General features: G+C 45.8%; 1 pseudogene; it reads left to right on the top strand.

Annotated features, from left to right (window-relative positions):
- The first annotated feature begins 8,751 nt into the window (after nucleotides 1-8,751).
- Nucleotides 8,752-10,262, top strand: LOC127422865 (uncharacterized; annotated as a pseudogene).
- The last annotated feature ends 4,352 nt before the right edge of the window (nucleotides 10,263-14,614 follow it).

The raw sequence follows: 14,614 nt of genomic DNA, 5'->3' as shown, positions 1-14,614 counted from the left end.
GGGAAGGGCTGGGATAAGAGAAGAGGAAGGAGGAGGGTTATGTGTGGAATTCTCCAAACTCGGCTGGTGTTGCGACTCGTCCCAGACTCTGTGCCGTCACCGCTGGGGTCTGTGGCCAGACCTCCCTGTGCCAGACCCACTGGCTCCAGAGACCGCCCAGGCCAGTTTAGCTGCAGCACAGAGCCCATAATTACCCAGCTCTACCCCTACTCCTCTCTCTCTTGCTCTCTCTCTCGCGCGATCTCTGCAGCAGGGGTTTAGGCAAGATAAAGACATGCAGTACTCATTATTAATGTCATTCACTGCTGTTTTATAGATCTGCTACTGGGAATCGACAGCGCAGTGTGTGGTGGGATGGAGAAAAGACTCATTAAAATAACTGCTTGTGAGTTTGTGTTTGCCAAAAAACATTGGTCTACATGTGTCTAAAAAGCACAAATGATTTCAAACATCTCCTGGAGGTCATAGAATGTTCTACAGCATATTTATAGGTTTATGTTCTTTGTTTTATGGCTATTGTGTGACTTGGTATGAATTATGAGACTGGGTAAAGGGATCGGAAATGTTGCAAGCTGGTTCATGCACCAAGGCTCAATCTGTCTGAACATGTGTGCTAACCACTAGACCACACCTCTGACCTCTCTTTTAGTGGATGCTTTATACCGTCAAGCTCCAAAACTGACAAAAAAGCATCGACAGCAGCACTATAACAAGTATCACAAAAGTTGTCCATGTGACTCGTGGGCTGTATTTCCCAAACTGGTCACTCAGAAACATGTTACTATATATATTTTTTGCAAAATTTTCACGTTGTTCGTTGTGCGTTGTGCGTATTGCAGCAGTTTCCTGGTGAAATTAAAACAAGATTTGCTGAAACAACGACTTTTTTCTTTCTTTCACACAAATCATGGGAAAAAGGGCAGATTATCAGTTCATAAACACTTTTCGCTCTGTTCCTCACACAGTGCTATCTTATAAAATTGAAACACTTTTACTATAGCACATGACTTGTAAGGCAATTCATTTTAATGTTTGCACAACATAACCAACAACATTTAAAAGCTACATTGCACTTGCAACGTGAAGGACAGCGGTACAAGTCCAGAAGAGCACACGATAGAAGCACCAAAAAAATTATGTGATTGATACTTCTATGGTGCTTTCTTGTCCTATTTGGAGCTTAGGCATTATGAATCACCACTGCATGGAATAGAGCAGCTCGGACTTTCAGCCCAACATAAATAATAGAAGAAAGTAAGTAATGTGGGTTTTTCATTTTTAACTATTTCTTTAATGATAAAATGTACAAAATGTACAATGTACAAAATCTAGCAGTGTTCAAATGTGGCATATGAGACACTGAAGAGCTTGATTACAGCTGTCATAAAGATCAAAGCACCACAATGAAAGAGACAGAAAGTAAATATGCTAAAGTCCATGATTAAAGCTAAAATAGACATACAGAGACAGCATAATGATCCTAAATATCCAACATTCAATACAAGTTCAACTCTATTGATAGCATTAGTGGTATAATGAACAACCATAGAAAATAATTTTGACTCATCCCTCTTCATTAACAAAAACAAAAATATCGGTTACAGTAGTGCACTTGCAATGGAAGTAAACAGAGTCATGTACTTTGAGAGTATAAAGCATAAATAAGTTTGTGCATTTGTTAAAGCACTTACAGGAATTCTTCATTTTAAAAATTAAAGAAAATTGTCTAAATTTCATTTTTGCAGTGGGAACGTCATGGTTACTTGTGTAACCTCCGTTCCCTGATGGAGGAAACGAGACGTTGTGTCGATATAGTGACACTAGGGGTCACTCTTGGGAGCCCGAGACACCTCTGGTCTTTGATAAAAGGCCAATGAAAATTGGCGAGTGGTATTTGCATGCCACTCCCCCAGACATATGGGTATAAAAGGAGCTGGTATGTAACCACTCATTCAGGTTTTATGCTGAGGAGCCGATATAAGGTCCGGCCATTTCAGCGGGTAGTTCACCGTTGTGGCAGGAGGGACACAACGTCTCGTTCCCTCCATCAGGGAATGGAGGTTACACAAGTAACCATGACGTTCCCTATCTGTCACTCACTCGACGTTGTGTCGATGTAGTGACACTAGGCGTCCCTATACGAAACGCCACAATTGGCTGAACTGTGTTATGTGAACTGGCGGTGTGTGGTGGGCAGACTACTGTGTGCCTCATAGCCAGCACACCAGGTCGACACGTAACCTCCCCCAACATAGTTATGAGTGTCGAACGGCCCTTTTTGGGGACAAGTCGACTACCCAAAAGATAGAGACAGGCTTAACCCAGTCGTGGCCTCTTTTCCCCTTCTTTATTTCCCACTCCCTAAAAAAGAAGAGGGATTATCCGACTGGGCCGCCAGGTCTAGTCGGAGGGTGTCCCTCCCAAGGGGAAGACACAGCGGAGACCACACCTCGCCCAAGGAGAGGGGGGATATTTAAGTGGAAGGATACATCACATGGTCTTTCCAACCATGTGGAGAGTCTTCAAGGTAGATCCTGCCCAATGAGGGAGGAGTTACTACAAACATGGAGACTGGGGCAGAGGGGCTCTGCCCAAGGAAGACGCAGTTTGCCAACAGAGAAACAAATTAGCAGAAGATATATATCTCATGGGGTTAGCCTTACAGGGGTCAGGGAGGACAAGGAGCAGGTCATCCTAGTAGCACCCTACTGGCCCGCCCAGGCATGGTTCTCGGACCTTACGCTCCTCGCGACAGCCCCCCCTGGGAATTCCCCTGAGGAAGGATCTTCTTTCTCAGGGACGGGGCACCATCTGGCACCCACGACCAGACCTTCCGCAGAGCGGAAAGGAAGCGCTGTCTCCAAGCAGAGGATCGCCCACTGGCTCATTGACGCCATAACTATGGCATATGTCGCCCAGGACATCCCACCCCCGGTAGGGCTATGAGCCCATTCTACCAGGGGCGTAGCGGCTCCCTGGGCCCTGGCCAGGGGTGCCTCTCTAACAGACATTTGCAACACCCAACACCTTTGCAAGGTTCTACAACCTCCGGGTGGAACCGATTTCATCCCAGGTAGTGGCACACAATACAAGCAGATAAGCCTGGGATAGCCGGCCGGGTGTATCGCTTGAACATAGCGCCTTCCACCTCCTTTTGAGCTGAAGACATGCGCCATTAATTCCCAGTAGTGTTCACAAGTTTGTTCCCTGTTTGACTTCCTCCAAGCCCTGTGGCAGTCGAGTTTTCGGAGAGATTCGCTGCCGGCCCAGTACTCGCTAACTAAGAGCCCTGTTCTGGGGTAGGTGCTCCGCATGTGGCTGACCTTGCACAGGGTCTGTACAAGTAGGCTCACTGGGGGAAAATGCATATTTGCTAATGCCAGGGGGCCAGCTGTGTGCCAGCGCATTTATGCCAAGGGAGGCCTCGGTCAGGGCATACCAGAGCAGGCAGTCTGGAGGATTCTTGGGAGGCGAATAGGTGCACCTGTGCTGTCCGAATTGACTCCAAATCAGCTGGACCACCTGAGGGTGGAGTCTCCACTCTCCCCTGAGGGTAACCTGTCGTAACAGCACGTCCGCTGTAGTGTTGAAGTTGCCCGGGATGTGAATAGCTTGCAGAGACTTGAAGTGCTGCTGACTCCAGAGGAGGAGACGGCGGGCGAGTTGTGACATACAACGAGAGCGCAGACCACCTTGGTGGTTGACATATGCTACCGTTGCCATGTTGTGTGTCTGAACTAACACATGCTTGCCCTGGATCAACGGCCGAACCTCCACAGGGCGAGCAGAATTGCCAACAACTCAAGGCAGTTGATGTGCCAATGCAGTCGTGGGCCCGTCCCCCCGTGAGCGCCCCAGCCTGTTTTGGAGGCGTCCGTCATGATCACGACGCGCCTGGAGACCAGTTCTAGGGGAACACCTGCCCGTAGAAACGAGAGGTCGGTCCAAGGGCTGAAAAGACGGTGACAGACCGACGTGATGACCACACGATGTGTCCCGCGACGCCATGCCCATCTCGGGACTCGAGTCTGAAGCCAGTGCTGAAGCGGTCTCATATCCATCAACCCGAGCGGGGTGGCCACCGCTGAGGATGCCATATGCCCCAGGAGCCTCTGAAAAAGTTTCAGTGGAACCGCTGTTTTCTGTTTGAACGCCTTCAAACAGACCAACACCGACTGGGTGTGCTCGTTCATGAGGCGCGCTGTCAAAGAGACCGTGTCCAACTCCGAACTGAGAAAAGAGATGCTCTGAACCGGGAGGAGCTTGCTCTTTTCCCGGTTGACCCGAAGCCCTAGTCGGCTGAGGTGTGAGAGCACTAAGTCCCTGTGTGCGCACAACATGTCCTGAGAGTGAGCTAAGTTTAGCCAGTCGTCGAGATAGTTGAGAATGCGAATGCCCACCTCCCTTAGCGGGGCAAGGGCTGCCTCTGCGACCTTTGTGAAGATGCGAGGAGACAGGGACAGGCCGAAAGGGAGGACTTTGTACTGATATGCCTGACCCTCGAATGCAAACCACAGGAAGGGTCTGTGTTGAGGAAGGATCGAGACGTGGAAGTACGCGTCCTTCAGGTCTACCGCCGCGAACCAATCTTGATGCCGGACGCTCGCCAGAATGCGTTTTTGCGTCCGCATCTTGAACGGGAGTCTGTGTAAGCCCAGTTCAGTACTCACAGGTCCAAGATTGGCCGCAACCCACCACCTTTTTTCGGTACAACGAAGTAGGGGCTGTAAAACCCCTTCTTCATCTCGGCTGGAGGAACAGGTTCTATCGCGCCCTTCCATAGGAGGGTAGCGATCTCCGCGCAACGTAGCAGCGTTTTCGTCCATCACCAAGGTGAAGTGGACACCGCTGAACTGAAGCGGACTGAATCGCGTAGCCGAGTCGGATGGTCCGGACCAGCCATCATGACGGACTGGAAAGTGCAAGCCACGTGTCCAAGTTCCACGCAAGGGGGACCAAAGGGACAGCATCATCAGACGTACCGGCAGGTGGGGCCTCGCGGCGGGGCAGAGCTCGAGGTGCCACAACATGTCGTGGCCGTGCTGAGTCTAAGTACATTGAAGCACTAACCTGGCTCCTTGTGACCACTGCCGGAACAGCCTGGGACGGGGGAGGAACAGGCCTGTCCTCGTGACCCATGGACACTGTCACATCGGGGGCGGATTTGTGCCACAGCTGGGCGCTCAGGGGCGGGAGACCGCCGCTGGAGTGCCAAACCTGCCAAATAGAGTGGTGAATGGTGGTTGTGATGACGGCCGTGCACATCGAATATGTGACCCAGGGAACAAGGAAACCACTCTTGCTGAACTCTTGAGTACTGCAGCCACTTGGGCATGCAGCGCAATTAAATGCAAAAGGTAACAAAAATATGGAGAGGTCTGCTTACCAGCTCCAGAGCAGCAGGTTTCGTCATCCCTGGGTCACCCGTCTCAAGGGCGCTTTGAAGCATTTCACGGGTTCTAGGCGGCCGCGAGATGGGTGGCGTCTGCTTGCTGTGGTGGGCTCCACGCCGGGGCCAGGCCGAAGGGGCAGGCTGCGGCGGAGCCGGTGCATTCACCGCAGGGGGACGCCCTTAGTGACGAGTAGACGGGGTGTGGGATCTTGAGCTGCGCCGGGGCAGGATATGCTGGATAGCCTTCGTCTACTGCTCCACCATCGAGAACTGCTGGGCAAAGTCCTTGACGGTGTTGCCAAATAGGCCAGCCTGGGAGATGGGGGCAGCAAGGAATTGTGTCCTGTCGGCCTCACCCATCTCGACCAGGTTGAGCCCAAGGTGGCGCTCCTGGACTACTAATGTGGACATCTTCCACCCGAGAGACTGCACGGTGACCTCCATCACTCGGAGAGCGAGGTCGGTCGCCGAGCGCAGTTCCTGCATCAATCCCAGGGCAGAACTACCCTCGTGCAGTTCCTTTAGCGCCTTGGTGGACTTGCAGGAGAGCCAAGGCATGCAGGGCGGAGGCGGCTTGTCCAGCGGTACTGTAGGCCTTGACCGTCAGAGACGACGTAAACCTACAGGCCTTGGACGGGGGCTTTGGGCACCCATGCCAGGTGGCGGCGCTCTGCAGGCATAGGTGCACCGCGAGCGCCTTTATCCACCAGGGGATTGCCGAATAGCCCTTGGCCGCCCTGCCATCGAGGGTAGTGAGGGCGGAGAAGCTGAAAAGATCGGGACCGGGTAGTAAAAAGTGCCTCCCACGACCTTGTCAGCTCTTCATGCAAGAAAACGGGGCGGGGCGTGGCTTTGAGCGGCGCCGCAAGCCGCGAGGGTTCAGGTTAGAGCAGAGGGTTCCACTCTAGCCGACGCTCATGGCTGCCCGGGAAAGCATGTCATCATCTCCACGTCAGCCTGTGACTGGTCAATCATCCACGTCAGACTGGATGAGCCCGCTCTCCGATGCTGCGCTCGAGAGCTCATCACTTTCGCGGGCTCCGAATAAGAGGTTGAACTCACCGTGAGACGAGCCGGCTGATCATCCGGAAGCCCGATCGGGGCAGACGAGCGTGCTGGGGAATGGGAGATCTGCGGGGGGATACCCAGCGGAGGCGGTCCCACTGGGGTCCCCAAATCGCCCCCAGTGCTAGCCGCGCTGGCCTCATACCCGTGGGTAAAAGGACCGAGGCGGGGAGCCTCTGGGGTGGCTTACTTTCTTACGAAGGTGAGCCGCGATCGCATCGTTGCCATGGACATGTCCTCGCAATGAGAACATGACCATCCATGAATGCTGTCTCCACGTGAGCAGTGCCCAGACATGAAAGACAGCGATCGTGACCGTCAGAAGGCGAGAGATAACGAGCGCAACCAGGAATAACACAGTGGGAAAGGCATCTTTAAAAAGATGCGTCTTTAAAAAGACATTCCGTGTGTGCCGCTCTTTTAGAGAAATATACTCTTTTAGAGAAATATACTCTTATTTCTGCCGAAGCGCCCAGGGGCATTCTCTGCATTGCACCAGTGCAGAGGGGGGAGAAGCCGCTGAAATGCGCCATCAGATCCAGCAGAGGTGAATGAACAGTCGTGGGAATTCAGCTCAGTGAGCATGACCATTCGGCTCCGAAGAGAAAATCTGAATGAGTGGTTGCATACCAGCTCCTTTTATACCCGTATGTCCAGGGAAGTGGCATGCAAATACCACTCACCAATTTTCATTGGCCTTTTATCAAAGACCAGAGGTGTCTCGGGCTCCCAAGAGTGACCCCTAGTGTCACTACATTGACACAACTTCGAGTTAGTGACAGATAGGGAACTACTGTTCTAGGCAGATGAAATTCTAGTAATGCATCGCTAGCATAATTCCTGTTTTTGTGATATTTCAAACAAAAAAGTATGCAGTGTTTTCAAACCTCGAATAATGCAAAGAAAACAAGTTCATGTTCATTTTTAAACAACACAATACTAATGTTTTAACTTAATCCAGATTTTCTATCACAGCTTTCATGCGTCTTGGCATGCTCTCCACCAGTGTTTCACATTGCTGTTGTGTGACTTTATGCCACTCCTGGTGCAAAATTCAAGCAGTTCGGCTTTGTTTGATGGCTTGTGGCCATCCCTCTTCCTCTTGATCACATTCCAGAGCTTTTCAATGGGGCTCAGGTCTGGAGATTGGGCTGGCCATGACAGAGTCTTGATCTGGTGGTCCTCCCACACCTTTATTGACCTCGCTGTGTGGCATGGAGCATTTTCCTGCTGGAAAAAACAATCCTCAGAGTTGGGGAACATTGTCAGAGCAGAAGGAAGCAAGTTTTCTTCCAGGATAACCTTGTACATGGCTTGATTCATGTGTACATGGCTTGATTCATGTCCTTCACAAAGACTAATCTGCCCAATTCCAGCCTTGCTGAAGCACCCTCAAATCATCACAAATAAATACTCTAAATGCCAATATTTTTATTTGGAATGTTTATTTGTTTGGAAAATTGTTTTGCATTTTAGAATGTGCCATGTCATCCACCAGACACGTCCACTGTCCCTTTAATTTACCCTGCTGCTCATACTTTACCAAAGTCATGTTTAGAAGAAGAAAAAAAAGATAAAGACTATTGTGCAATGAGCAGTCCAATTTATATCTGAAACAAATCCTGATATATCATCGGAAAAAATATGATTATCGATGTATGAAAAAGGCATGGATTCCAAGCCTAATATATACAGTATAATATAAGACCATCATAATGCTGGAGCTGGCAGTCCTGTGGAAAGAGTGCATGGAGCAGACGTTCAAGAGGAATCTGCAGAAATACCAACCACTGGTGGATGAGTGTGTTCAAAAATTATGGAGAGCAAGGTGCCTGCCTGTGGAGGTAGGCCCCAGAGGCTTCCCAGGACAGTCACTTTGGAGAGCATTAAAAAAGATGGGCATCAGCCACTTGGTTCAAGTCAGGCCTGATCAACCCAGCTGGCGCACCTTTCAAAAGATGTAGGGAATCATCTGAGGATGAACCAGTTTGCAGCTATACATCCAGCTCTATTTAAAAAAATTCCACATCTTAACATTCAGTGACAACTAGGAACAGTCTGGTTGACAACCATGAAAGTATGATGATGGCTGGAGAGACAGCTGGCAGCTAGGGAAGAATAGCACTGGGTTTACAGAGGCCTGGCTAGCTGAAGCTCACTCTCATTAGGGAGTAAATCAATATATTGCTATGGATCGATATATTGAGAGATATCCCTAGAGACCCTCGAGAGTGGTGGAGAATAAGCACCTCACAGGACTGACAGTGATGATGGCTAGGCAATGGAGACCAACGATGAGATTAGAAACTGATATTAGAACATACAGCTGTAGGAAAGTGTTGAAGAATGAGAGGGGGCTTAAGATCCATTGCACCAAGATGGGCAGCCCAAATACACTGCAACCAGCCACACACACAAGGACAGAGAGCCTTGATAAGACGGAGGAGGAGCAATGCCAGGAGACACACCACAGCGGTAGGGACCTCAAAAAGGTAGTGGAGCGAATTAAGGCAGCACTGAAGGAGCGACTAGTCTGAGGCCAAGCCAGTCTACCAGGAGCATGTATGGCACCAGCAGACAAGGAAAGGGGATGCAGGAAGGAGAAGGATGGTAAAATGGCTTAAAGCCATGGAAAGAGGCAAGTGGGAGTAGTTTGACACTGATGTTGAAACAGTGCTGGAGCAGGAGCTAGCAGGAGGAGTGGAGAGCAAGCTGGAGGCCTTCATTACAATCCTGTACAACAAGGGCTGCGAGAGGTTTGGAGTACAGGACAAGAAAATGGCTTCTGGGACCAAGCAACCATCACGGAGAAAGCAGAGGATCAAAGCCATAAGAAAAGACCTCAGGCAGCTCAGCAAACATTTTTGCAAGGCAGGCAAAGAAGAAAGGCAGAACCTTGCTGAGCTGAGAGATCCACTGAGGAAGCAACTGTTCAGTCTGTGGCGAGCAGAGAATCATCATAAAAACAGGAGAGAGAGAGCGAGAGAGAGAGAGAGCAAGAAAAAGAGCAGAGTTTAGAGCAAACTCATACAGGATACCCAACAAATTACTCAGTGACAAAAGAAGTGGCAGACTGCAGTGCTCAAATCAGGATGTAGAAGAACATCTGAGGAAGACACATAGTGATCTGAGGAGAGAACAGGAACTAGGAGAGTGTGAGAAGCTGCTGAAACCCTCAGAGCCACAAGCAGAATTTAATATAGCAGAGCCAAGGCTTTCTGAGGTCAGAGACATTATTAAGAAGGCCAGGGCTGGATCTGCACCAGGTCCGGATGGGATCCCTTACCAGGTTAATAAGAGCTGCCTAAAATTAACAACAAGACTATGGAGGCTTATGAGATGTATTTGGAAGAAGAGAAGAATGCCAGACAGTTGGAAGAGCGCAGAGTGATGTTTCATTACCAAGGAAGAAAGGTCAAGGGAGATCGTACAGTTCTGTAACATCTCAATGCTGAATGTAGAGGGCAAGATTTTCCTTGCTATTATTGCCCACAGAATGACACAGTATATGTTGGGAAACCACTAGTTTGACACAGGAGTAGAAAAAGGTGGAATAACGGGGATATCAGGATGCCCAGAACATGCTAAAACTCTCACCCAGATCATTAGTGAGGCAAAGGAGCACAAAGGAGATCTAGCAGTTCTCTGGCTGGATCTGGCAATTGAATATGGCTTGATCCCACATCAGCTGGTTACCACCACCATGAAGAAGTACCATGTGCCAGGCAGAATCCAATATCTGCTCAGAGACTACTTTGGCAACTTCAAGATGAGGTTCTTGGTGGGCAGTTACACAATAGAGTGACAGAGGCTAGAGGTTGGGATTGTAACAGGTTGCACAATTTCCATAATCTTGTTCACTGCAGCGATGCACCTGCTCGTGAAATCTGCAGAGAGGCCAAGCCATGAATCAATGATGAGGTCTAAAGTATGACAACCACCCACGTGAGCATTCATGGATGACATAACCATTCCAACACGGTCAGTTGTTAAGGGAAAGTGGATGCCAGAAAACCTCAAGAGGCATGTGACATGGTCTAGAATGACCTTCAACCCCAGCAAGTCCAGGAGTTTAGTCCTGAGGAAAAGGAAGGTAAATAACAGTATCAAATGTAAGCTTGGGGGAGAGGAGATTCCAACGTTGTCAGATAAACCAGTCAAAAGTCTGGGAAAGTGTTCTGACGACACCCTCAAAGACACAGCAAGTATAAGAAAGGTGGTGGATCAGGCTGATAAGTGGATGAAGAGGTTGGACAAGAGCGTCCTGCCAGGGAGATATAAAGCCTGGTGTTACCAGCATGGTGTCCTGCATCGACTTCTCTGGCCCCTCCTAGTATATGAATTCCCCATGACCACAGTTGAGGCAATAGAGAGGAAGATCAGTGGACAATGTTAACTTCTTGAGGTATCACCCCGGGATGCTTTTTAAACAGTATTGAAGGAGTTCCCATCTATATGCTGGGCACTTAGTGGCTACTTTTCTTAAGTATTCGGTTCTAGTCATCCATTTCAAAAACTTTTTTTTTTTTTTTTAAATACAATTTTAGTTTTGTAATTAAATAAATTAATATGTTGGCACAATTATATTTTTGTCTACAAAACTAAGTTAAAACATTTAAGCATATGCCTTCAGATCAAAAGGTTTTTAAGATCATGAGAAACTTTTCAGGCAAGTGACCCCAAACTTTTGAACGGTAGTGTATATATATATATATATATATATATATATATATATATATATATATATATATATATATATATATATATATATACTGGCGACCAAAAGTTTGGAATAATGTACAGATTTTGCTCTTATGGAAAGAAATAGGTACTTTTATTCACCAAAGTGGCATTCAGCTGATCACAATGTATAATCAGGACATTAACAACGTGAAAAATTACTATTGCAATTTAAAAAAAAAAAAAAAAAAAAAAAATCAGAACTTCTTAAACTACTTCAAAGAGTTCTCATCAAAAATCCTCCACGTGCAGCAATGACAGCTTTGCAGATCCTTGGCATTTTAGCTGTCAGTTTGTCCAGATACTCAGGTGACATTTCACCCCAAGCTTCCTGTAGCTCTTGCCAGAGATGTGGCTGTCTTGTCGGGCACTTCTCACGCACCTTACAGTCTAGCTGATCCCACAAAAGCTCAATGGGGTTAAGATCCATAACACTCTTGTCCAATTATCTGTTGTCCAATGTCTGTGTTTCTTTGCCCACTCTAACCATTTATTTTTGTTTTTCTGTTTCATAAGTGGCTTTTTCTTTGCAATTCTTCCCATAAGGCCTGCACCCCTGAGTCTTCTCTTTACTGTTGTAAATGAAACTGTTGTTGAGCGGGTAGAATTCAATGAAGCTGTCAGCTGAGGACATGTGAGGCATCTATTTCTCAAACTAGAGACTCTGATGTACTTATCCTCTTGTTTAGTTGTACATCTGGCCTTCCACATCTCTTTCTATCCTTGTTAGAGCCAGTTGTCCTTTGTCTTTGAAGACTGTAGTGTACACCTTTGTATGAAATCTTCAGATTTTTGGCAATTTCAAGCATTGTATAGCCTTCATTCCTCAAAACAATGATTGACTGACGAGTTTCTAGAGAAAACTGTTTCTTTTTTGTCATTTTTGACCTAATATTGACCTTAATGCCAGTCTATTGCATACTGTGGCAACTCAAAAAGAAACACAAAGACAATGTTAAGCTTTATTTAACGAACCAAATAGCTTTCTACTGTGTTTGATATAATAGCACATGATTTTCTAGTACCAAATTAGCAATTTAGCATGTTTACTCAAGGATAAGGTGTTGGAGTGATGGCTGCTGGAAATGGGACCTGTCTAGATTTGATCAAAAATTATTTTTTTCAAATAGTGATGGTGCTGCTTTTACATCAGTAATGTCCTGATTATACTTTGTGATCAATTGAATGCCACTTTGGTGAATTAAAGTACCAATTTCCTTCCGAAACAGCAAAATCTGAACATTATTCCAAACTTTCGGCCGCCAGTGTGTGTGTGTGTATATATATATACTGTTTATATGTAAATGTTTGATTGTGTCATTTTAGTGAGTTGGGAGTGTTTTCCTTTTAGTTTTCTTTTCTTTTTTATGTTTTAAATGTTGATTTAACATCTCTTGGAATTTCAGAAGGCAAACAAAGCCAGATTCCCTCCACCTACAACAGCATTGGAATAGAACAGATTTTATACAGGTTAAAACTGATAGCTAGACCCATACTGTAATTCAGAGAGGTCCAGGCTTTAAAGACCACAGGTTTGACCCTGGATGGTTTATCACTGAGTAGGTCAATTTAACTGTTTGTTCTATAAAACAAACTATAGCATTTTGTTATGAAAAAAAAAAAAAAAGACAGTAGTCTAAACATTTCAAATATATAAACTAATTAAAACTGTCTTTGTTATAATAAAACTAAGTAGACTTCACCTTCACCTTTTATAGTTTTTAAATTAATCTATAACATTTATGTCAATCATACCTGTTACCACAGTTGGTGTTGCTACATTAATGGCATATATATATATATATATATATATATATATTATATATATATATATATATATATATATATATATATTTGTCTTTTCCTTGTCAGCATTGTTTAGAATATCTGGTCTGTCTGGCCTTATGAGATGTTTAACATTCTCCATAGTGCTTTAAATTAGAAAAATCCCGGTTAAATTTAGGTTTTGTGGTTTGTGCCACGCAGTTTAGTGCTCCGCATGATCCAGTCAAGCCTAGTTTATGACACATCCGTGAGGATGTGCGCGAATCACGCTGCGCTGTACAACTGGGAATTTAGCACTTAAGAATCGATTTTGAGATAAACCACTGAACGTCTTAAGGGGGATCCCACACACGAGATCATCTTTTATTATCAAGTAAGAGCAGTCTTCATTTTAGCTTTAAGTGGCCATTTTTCACAAAATCATGCAGGAAAAGACTCTGGGGTTTTGCTGGGCCCCCTGTCTGTCCAGGGCCCTTAAGGCCCAGGTATACTTTGTTTTTCTGCTTCTGGATCGGATCGCACCTGGTCGACCGCATTGCCTTTCAAAGTATGTATTTCTGACCATGAATGAAGCGATACGGTCAGGCCGCACAGACTGTGCTGATGACAACATTTGTGTCATGCATACTGTGTGCAGAGCATTCAGCAACACGGACAACCGAAGTATACTTTGGGCTTTAGAATCATCCTAAACTTCCCCCCATTATGGCGCCCTGGTTCTTGTGTCATGACATTAAGTTACAACACAAGCAAGCACCAACGTGGTTTGTTGTTATTGACGTGTCGCCATTATTTTTTATTTGGGCTCTCTTTACATGAGTTGATCAATAATTTGGATTGATTTGATTTGTGAGAGAATTATTTAAATATCAGTCTGTTCATCACACAAAGTGATTGTCTGACTTTGGAAGACTTGGAATATGACACTATTTTCATTACAAACAATAAACTATTCTGAATAATTCTCTTAGAATTATGCAGAATGGATCTAAAGTAGAATGTGTTAAACGGAGCAGAAGTACTGAAATCGTAGTATTTAGCTAAAAGCATAATTTAATTATATATTAATTTAATGAACATATTTAATAAAACTAACAAGCTCAGGGTGGGGGATGTGTAGAACGTTGTGAATGACGGATTTTTTAATTCTGTGGAAATCGGCAGAGAGTTCTGTGTACACAGATTCTGTATAGGCCTGGCCATGACAGGAATTGAAATATTGGATTTTGCACAGACCAAGTTACAGTATTAAAGATTTTATCACACTACCATCATAGTAGCCTGTTTAATGTTTAAGTCTTGTGGTTACACTTTTGAAACAGTGCCTATTCTAACATTTATTACCTTGCCCCGTGCACAAGAACCTAAAAGAAAACCCTGAGGGACGAGACAAAATTATTTTGTGGTAATGGACATTATGACACAAATGTTGTCAATAGAGCTTAACTGCAATCCCAGAACATTCCTTAGAATAACACATATTTTACAAAGTTCAAAATGTATTTAGGAAAAACTTTAACCGAGAGCAGTTAGCAGATTGCATGGCTGTCCAACTTAGCATAAAACAATAATAATAAAAAAAAAAAAAAGACCATATGAGTTAACAGGAGCTAAAATAATGTTAACTACTGA

This window comes from Myxocyprinus asiaticus, chromosome 32 (genome assembly GCF_019703515.2).
Source record: "Myxocyprinus asiaticus isolate MX2 ecotype Aquarium Trade chromosome 32, UBuf_Myxa_2, whole genome shotgun sequence".
Lineage (NCBI taxonomy): Eukaryota > Metazoa > Chordata > Actinopteri > Cypriniformes > Catostomidae > Myxocyprinus > Myxocyprinus asiaticus.
This window is presented reverse-complemented; position numbering and strand designations above follow the sequence as displayed.